We start from the raw sequence: 8868 nt of genomic DNA, 5'->3' as shown, positions 1-8868 counted from the left end.
AGTGTCAGGCAGGTGACTTTGGGGGTCAGCTGGCGGGGTCTGGGGCTCCACGTGTTGGAATGCTTTGGTTTGGGCATTTAAGGTCCAAGAAGGCTGAGCCCTCTGTTCCCGGTGAAATGGGAAGGAGGGCGTTTTTAAGGAGCTTTTCCTTGCCCCTGCCGCCTGTAGGCCTCGGGGCAAGGAAGACTGCCCAGCTGGCCCGCGTTGTTTCTCCTCTCGTCACCCGTGTGCCCATACGCAGGGAGAGCTCCTCTGGAGCTCGCCGGCCCATAGGCTGTTCTCCTTCCCTTCTCCCCTGATTCCCATCCTCGGGGGGGGGGGGGGGGGAGGAGACAGTGGATGAATGAGCCGCAGCAACAAACAAGGAATCTCTTCCCCCCAAACAGGTCTTACTCACTGACCCGAACTAACCGGCTGGCATTCAGCGGATGCAAATGCATGGGTAGACAGCTGGCATCTTGCCTTCCCATCCCCCACCCCGTGGATAGTTTGGAAACGAGCAAAGCGTGCCAGCCTTCACCATCCCTTGGAGCTGTGAGCAAGGAAGGGAGAGGTCAACCAGGCAGTGTAGGGTTAATTGCTGTGAAACTGTTCCTATCTGCCTATCAGGGGGCAAGAGGAGTTTGCAGCCCTTTCAGCTGAAGGGGGGGGGGGAGGGCACTGGGGTGGGCATTGGGGGCCCACTCTTACCTACATCTGCCTGCGGCTTCTCCCTCCTCCTCCCCGAGACACAGCACAGGCCGTGATGCAGAACGGCACTCGTGGGATGGTAAAGTAACTAATTCATGTAACTTAGTAACTTATAACCCAATTACTTTCTAAATGGTTAAATCATTTATTTAGTTATTTTTGCAAAAGTGATGAGCAACGGCTTATTTTCTAAGAGGCAGGTGTTCAACCAACGCCGAGCTCCTAAATGTACGACACCCCCCCCCCCCCCCTAAGTTAGGTGCCTAAACTGGGTTCCTATTTTCAGCCCAGCCCAGGAGCCTTTTCAGCGGAAAATTCACCTACATTTAGGAGTCTGAAACTTACCTTTTTAAGACGCTCCTCGCTTCGTTTTATTCCATCTGAGGTGTCCCCCTTTTGCAGATCTTTCTATCATCTTCAAAATGACAAACATTTCCTACCCAACCCCTCTACAACATCATCTACAAAACTATTGAGCAGCGCTAGTGCCAGGCCCAGTTCCTGGGGCACTCGGACTGGTTTTCTCCTTTTTGCTTGCTGTGAACTCCATTCACCACTATACTCCTCCCAGTTTCTGACCTAGTTTGTCATCTGAGGACCCACTCTGAGGCCACCAAAAAACCATGCTGTGATAACTCTCACTTCAGTCACAGCTCTTAAAGTGTCTTTTGAAATGTTTAAAATGTATGTATTTATTTATCTAACATGTCTTATAACCCGCTAAAATCAGACCAAGTCTGGCCAAAGCGACATACAAATTAAAAAAAAAAAAAGAATACAGCACAATCAGATACACATCATAAGAACAAATAAAATCTCATTAAAACTTTAACAGTCTTCCTTAATAAAAAGGGAAACACTAGGGTCTGTCCAATTGGGAATAACCATGTCTTTGATTTTTTTTTTTTCCTAAAAGATAAATAATTTGATTCCACTCGCATATCCCACGGCAAGGAATTCCACAGCTCTGGGCCCCGAGTTACAAACTTCCTGTTTCCTGACCGCTATCTTTCTCACTTCCTTTTCTGGAGGGAACGACGCACAAGATGTCATTTTGGGAAACGCACATTGCGACTCGGGATGTAACGCTGTTTCTGGTGAGTTACGGGATATCAGGTCTGCAGGAAATGGGAATTGTCTTCCTTTGGGCTTGTGGGCACCGAACAATCCCCCAGCAGTGTTTTAATTGTTACTGGGTTTGGAGGTGTTTCTTTCCTTTCTGAATTTTTTTTTTCCTGTCCAGGACTGTCCGCGATGAGGCCTGATGCTGCTTACCTGTGCAGTGGAGCTCCGCTTATACTGTGTTGGCTGTGGCATTGTTCAGTAAACAATATATATTTTTTTTAATTTTGGAAGGGATTTTGTTGGGATTAAAATAAAGAACTTCCTTTGGTTTGCTCTGCTGTCGAGGAGCAGGCCTGCTTTCGCACCTGTGCTCTGCGTATTATCAGCGTTTGCGTCGGCCGCCGTTTGCGTTGTCCTTACTCCATTTTGTGCCATCTGGCAACAGCCCTCGCCCTCTCTAAATTTGTTGGCTAATGCGAATCCATAGAGGTCTATGTTTAGGCGTAGTCTGGATAGCAAAGTTACCCCTAGACTCATCAAAATGCTATAAATATAGCGGAAATAGCGTCCGTTAAAAAAAAAAGGGGCGTGGTTAAGCTAATTTCCCTGCTCCCGCATTTCATAGATATTTTCCACAACGCGCAATACGTTTATTGCACCCACGTCATTTTTCACATCACGCACTCTGAATGTAATCCACTTTGAAACGCTGAAAAAAGAATGTGAAAAGCGGAATCTAAATCTAAATAAATAAATAAAACTAATCCACCGCAGGTGTGTTACTCCTCCCACGTGCAAAGCAAATGTGAACTTTGCATGCTAAGACGCATTGCGCTATTTATCACATGCTAGGGCCTTAATGCACCCTAACGCAAAATGATAAATGATCCTCTTAGCCGGTTAAAGGCTGATTTTAGCTGAGTAAGCCATTTAGATGGACAATTATTACGTTATCCGTCTAAATGGGTTTTGACTCTGGACCTCTTAGAGTCTAACTTGCCGTGAGAGATGCACGCAGCGAGTGAGCCCACAGCCGCCCGACACTGAGCATGTGGAGGTGTGAGTGTGTGTGAGAGAGAAATGCTCCTCACTGATGCTGGATCTGAGAGAGAGAGAGATTGCATCTCCCCAGTTACCTTTCCGCATCTTCCAGCGGCTTTTTAACTGAAGCAGAAGATTATTGATGCCCTCACCCCAGAGAACCTTTGCATGTTGCCTCCCCTGAGATTTGTGCCTGAAGGAGTCCTTAGAAAAGGGAATATGGGAATGTAAGCCCTGGGGGGGTCCAATTTGCAAAAAATTTGGGATCCTAACGTTTGGAGTTGGCCCTCTTGAAAATGTACTAGGGCTGCTGAGTTTCTAAATTGAAGCTTCTAGTTTCATTAGGATGCTAAGTGCAGGCTACGCGGGGGCGGAGTTAGGAGCTTAGCACTGATTTTCAGAACTAGGCACCTACTTCAGGAGCCTAAATCTAGGCCAATGAACAGCGAGCCTAGAAGTTACGAGGAATTTCAGCTGAAAACTTAGGAGCCTACCTTAAGGAGCTGTGTGGGTTTTTTTTAATATCGGCCCCTCGACATACTGAAATTTCTTGAATCCTGGCAATCACGTTTTATTGAAAGCTCAGCTGTAACGATTCTTCATCATTCTCTCTTCCTTCACCGCCCTCTCCCACACGACCCCTTCCCACCTTCATTCTCCTACCCATCGTCGTCCCCCCCCCCCCCCCCTTATTCAGAAGAGAGATTGTGCCATATAGACTTGAGATCCTAGCTGTGCCTTCGATGTGGGACGGCAGGTTGTGGTGTCGAGTCTCAGCGCTGCTGTTTCAGCAGGAACCACTGGCGGGAGAAGAGAGGTCCGCGCCAGTATCAGGTGAGTGGCCCACAGTGACAGAGCAGAAGGCTGGTAAGAGCTGTCCTCACTCCTTGCATTATCACTTTCTCTGTGATTTCTTGTGTCGCAGACAGATGGAAAAACCAATAAGTTCGGCATGTTTTCTATAATAAAATGTGCTAAAAAGAATAACTAGTAAGGAAAAAAAGTGCAGAGCAATTCACGAGGGCTTTTTTTTTTTTTTTCCTTAAAAAAAATAAAACCCTATGATTGTAAAATATGTATTAAGTTGGGTTCAGTGTGGTCCCAGCACAATCCTTGGGCAGGGCTGTCCTTAGGGGGATACGTGGGGGGCTGTAATCAGAGCTTTGGGGGTGGTCCTGAGCTGCCAGCCTAGGCCTGCCTGCCAATGCCTAACACAATTTTCCAATCCTTAGGACAGGGTGGGGAGGCAGGAGCTGCAGCCAGGTCACAAGGCACAGTGCCCCTCCTTCCACCACATGCCCTTCACTATTTTGGGGAGGGGGAAGGGATCTGCTTGCAGCACACAGCCTCGGTCTGGGGCTAAACGGAATAAGATGCTCTTGGTCTCAACACTGAGAAATTCCAGTGTATGAGAAGGAAGTGCCCTGATGTTGAGAAACTCTGCTGGATGCAAAGGTTGATGTTCTCTGTTTTTTATGTTGGTGGTTTTTGTTTTTTTTTCATGGATTTCTGGGGAAATATTAGTTTGGTTTCTAGCTTTCAGAAAGATGTACTTATCCTGGAAATGTGGCTGCAGATGATATGTACACAGACAGACGCACAAAGCAAATACATAAGTAATTGGGGGGAGTTAGGAATTTACGGAGAACGCTCAAGTTGGGGGCAGCATCGGAAAATAAATGTGCGCAGATTGTGTTTTCGAGCCTAAGCGCATTATTCTCCCCCCCCCCCGAGAATATCGACCCGCGCACAAACAACCACTGGGTACTGGCAGCGTCCCGAACACCAGGGATTCTGTTGGCTAAAGGCTGGTAGCTTGTTACTTTACTCGCAACATTTAGGGAGCTATTTCCAGACTCTCCTCTTTGGGACAAGGTCCGCGGGGTGCTCTTCACCCCGTGGACGCTGTGACCAGGGGCCAAGGAGAAAGCACCCGCCTACTTCTGCCTTGAGCTCCGCAGCCGGTACACAAAGTAACCTGAGGAGGTTTGCACCCGCGCTCTGCGCGGGTCGATGTTCTCTGGGGAGAATGATGCGTGCAGACGCGGAAACAACCACCTCCGCACGTTTATTTTCTGATTTCGGCCCCAGAATGCGCCCCTGGGGGATCGCCTCCTCTAAACGCGGCTGTGGTGCGACACAGACTTTTAACTGTCTCAAGGAAGGGGGGGGGGGACAGCTTGTGGGTGGAAATGGCTTTGAATATTGCCCCCCCCCCGACACGTGTAAAACAAGAGTAGCGTGAAGCTAGGAGCGCGCAGGGTCTAATCACGAGCCAGAAGCGACCAAAGGAATCCAAGGAAACAGGCATGGGCATGGGCAAGATGGAAGAGAGGCTGGGCATGTCCTCTTGGATGTCTGTTGGTAGAGTGTAAATAACTTCTTAAAAATCTCTCTCAGGGAAAGAAAAAATGAATGAGTAAATCCCATCTATCTTCTTCATTAGTAACACATATAGAGATATCACTAATGCACAAGGGCCATCGTGTTGGGCTGAAACACAGTATAGTGCATCTGTGGATTAGCCCCCATGTTACAATCATCAGTCCAAACAAGACTGACTTATTGAATAGTGGCGGTCCAGTGCATCAAGGAGCCCGTGAAAGTAGGAAGATGCCGGTTTAGCACAGCGTATGCAGAGCAACGGCTGGAACTGAGCGCATAAAGGACAAAGGCTGAGGGGCAGAGCGGCAGACGGCACAGGTTGCACTGGAAACCCGTGCGATGAGCAGAGAAGCAGTGCAGCATTGGAGAAATGAAGGGGAAGGGTGCAGTGTTGGGGCTGAGGAAGAGGGCGAATTAGAGCCAGGGAGACCCAACCAAGGAGGCTGTTGTTAGTAGTGGAATCTGGAGATGATGAGGGAGGGGTGGGAACCATGAGAGAAGAGTGGATCTCGTGGATGGTGGGAAGTTGGAAATGGACAAAAGGCTAGAGATGGGAGATGTGAGAGTGCAGAGAAAGTGCCAGGAGTTGGTCACAACAGAGTCTCATTAGTTTCCAGTTATTCCTCTTATGCAGAGTATGCGAAGAATTTTTTAAAAGACCACGCTGAGACGCTAAACCTCCTGTTCCTCTAACGCGTGCTTTCGGGGAATTAATAATTAACTGTCAGAATTAGTAACTAGGTGACCTAGAGAAGGGACCATTTCCAAAACCACTGGACCAGCAGCAAAGACTTGCACAGATTTCCATGGGGATAACGAAGCCCACAGACTTTGCACCTGCTTTGTTGTGCGGGCTAAATTTGGCTGGGAAGTGGCATGCGTCCATCTGAGGGGCTGATGCAATAAGACGCATGTTGAAAATGGCATTTGTATTGAGTGCCTGTTTTCCCAATGCACACCCAGCCATATCCCTCGGGCGCCCGATGCAGTATTTAAATGAGGGGCTGGGGAAGAATTGTGCATCCCTAGTGCTCAAATACATTGGGCGTCCACAATTGCAATGGGCGCTGAATACGAGCGTCCGTTTTCGTCCCGCTTCTTCTGGCCGATTTGGCTGAGGTTGCTGAAGACGCTTATAGCTAAGCACCCCTTGCTATGGGCATCTAAATTGTGCATCCAGAAGAATTTTTTTATTTTTATTTTTTTTAAATCAAGCCAATATACATTTATTTTTCAACACCGCCAGCAGTAAATTTAAGTGGCACAACGACACTGAGTAGGAGGAAGCACAGAGGACCGTAGACTAATTTCTCAAGAGCCCCCTTGACTTGCTGATTGACTTTACGCCACCTCCAGGACTGGAGTTAAATTTGCTGCATTAAAAAGTGTGCATTGGGCTCCCAGCGGTTTCTGCATCGGAGGTAACAGCTAAAAGCCTCATCTACATGGAATTTACCCGCGATGGGCACTATCGGCTACGCATTTGTTTGGACACGTGTTTTGGACACACTAATCCCCTTATTGCATTGGGTACAATAAGGGGATTAGCATCCAAAACGCACGTCCTACCATACGTAAACCTGCGTGCTAGGCTGGGCGCACTTTATCGCATCGGCCCCTGAATGCGCACTGAGTGTGCACTATTTCCTAATCTCCCACCCCTTCACCCAGATAAAAGCACATGGGCTGAGGAGCTATGCATCAGCTTTTAGATAGATCAAGGGTGGGCAATTTTGATATTGCCCTTTTACTTGCAAAATGGCTTTTGAACATGATCTCCCCTCCCAAGTAACTGTTTCAGCATCACCGGTGTCACGTGAGAATAATCATCATTTGGATTTAAGCAGCACCTTGAATTCAAATTGGAAATCAGACACACTTTGCAATCATGAAACCCCTGCAAAGCATGCAGACCCTACGGGGGGTGGGGGGAGGCCAGGGCAGCTTTGCCTGCACAGGGAGGGATCACACTGAGAGTGGCAGAGAGGGGATTTGAACTCCGGCTCCTAGCTCTCAGCCTTGAGTAAAATGTCCAGGTTGTGGGCAGAGGGGAGCACTGGTTGCTGGTTTGGAACAAAGACCGTCTCCTCCTCCCCATGCAGTAAGTGCTGCTGAAATGAAACGTGTTCCTGTAGCTTTAGGGAAAGAAAGGCACTCGTGAATTGTGCTCACTTCTTTCCTTACTGGTTATTCTTTTTAGCACATTTTAGTACAGCAAATGTGCTTATTTTATTGGCTTTCCCCACTCTGTCTGTGCCACGTGAAATCGCAGGCACAGAAACTGATAATGCAAGGGGCGAGGACACCGGACGGCTCTTACCAGCTTTCAGCTCTTGTCACTGCTGGGCCCAGGCAGCCCATCGGAGCCCACGCACCAGGCAAAGAGCATTTATTTATTTATTTAAACCACTTGTGGTCCGCACTATCCTCCAGTTCCAGGCGGATCACATCTTAAAAACATCCATAAATTACGTGAAACTAACAACAAAAAAAACTCTGCAGTCAGTGTGGCAGCACAGCAGGATGGGGCTGGAGGGGTCATGCCTGGGGGTGGGGGCTGGAAGGGGGGAAGCATTGGACCTGAGAAAAGCAGCCACTGCTGCATGGCCCTGGTGAACTCCCTGCTGGCTCCACTCAAGAGGAGACGCCATCAGTGCTGCAGGCATCTGGGAGAAGAGGTGGTAGGGGAGAAACCGAGGGGTGAGGAAGGTACTGATGGTGAATGGGGAGAGAAATGGAGCACTGAGCAGCTGGATGATTCTTGGGAAGTAAGGGAGTGAATAGGAGAGATCAGATCACTGCGAGGAAGGCCACTGGGAGGTCGAAGAGGGTGAAAAGGAGCCCTAGGAAAGAGGGGTGGCCCTGCTATAAACATCGGAACGGCACACTTATGCATTAAAATTGATGTAGACATCTTTCCCTATACTTTTACGTGCCACTAAGAACACTTATTTTATCAGCATTTCTTAATCGCTCTACAGATTAAACACATACCAATAAGTTGATAGCAATGGATATTTTGTGGTTTTACCTTACTGAATTATAGTAAAAAAAAAAAAGTTGGATACAGCCTTCTGCTTGCATGAGGCATGGCCCTTGCTATTGCCTGTGTGGTTTTACACCGAACCCCCGGCAAGCCTGGCAGGACAACAGAGAGGAGACCATGGGCCGGCGTACTGAGAACCTGAAGTCTGAGGGTGTCTTTGCTACGTGACTGTGTCCAACAATCCCCCCCCCCCCCCACACACCCCATCCCACCAACGCGCGCACACACACACACACACACACACACACACACCGCCCTCTCGCATACCAGTCTCGTCTGCGCACACACATACCAATCAGTTCTGTCTGCAGCTCACTGCCTGCAGCCTTCTCTTTCCAAACAACGGCCCTGTTTATGCCAAATAAAATTCAGTAAGGTCTCTGGAGGGCACGGATATCCCAGGCTCTGCCGGCACAGGCTACTGTGCTGCTGTAAACCAATTCTGGGAGGCCCCGCTGGCTAGTCTGTTTACGGGAAATACTGCTTTACTGTGAGAGTAGCAAAGCCTGGCATCACCTACCAGCAGAGATGGTAGTGATCATAATCGTGAAAGAATCCAAGAGTGCTTAGTACAGACAGAGAAGCCAGGGTAAAAGAAAGGGTGCCCTGGGTGTTTGGTTTAGGCATCAGAATGCATTATG

The sequence above is a fragment of the Rhinatrema bivittatum genome, chromosome 15 (assembly GCF_901001135.1).
Source record: "Rhinatrema bivittatum chromosome 15, aRhiBiv1.1, whole genome shotgun sequence".
Lineage (NCBI taxonomy): Eukaryota > Metazoa > Chordata > Amphibia > Gymnophiona > Rhinatrematidae > Rhinatrema > Rhinatrema bivittatum.
The sequence above is the reverse complement of the archived record's forward strand: the minus strand, read 5'-3'. Positions refer to the sequence as shown.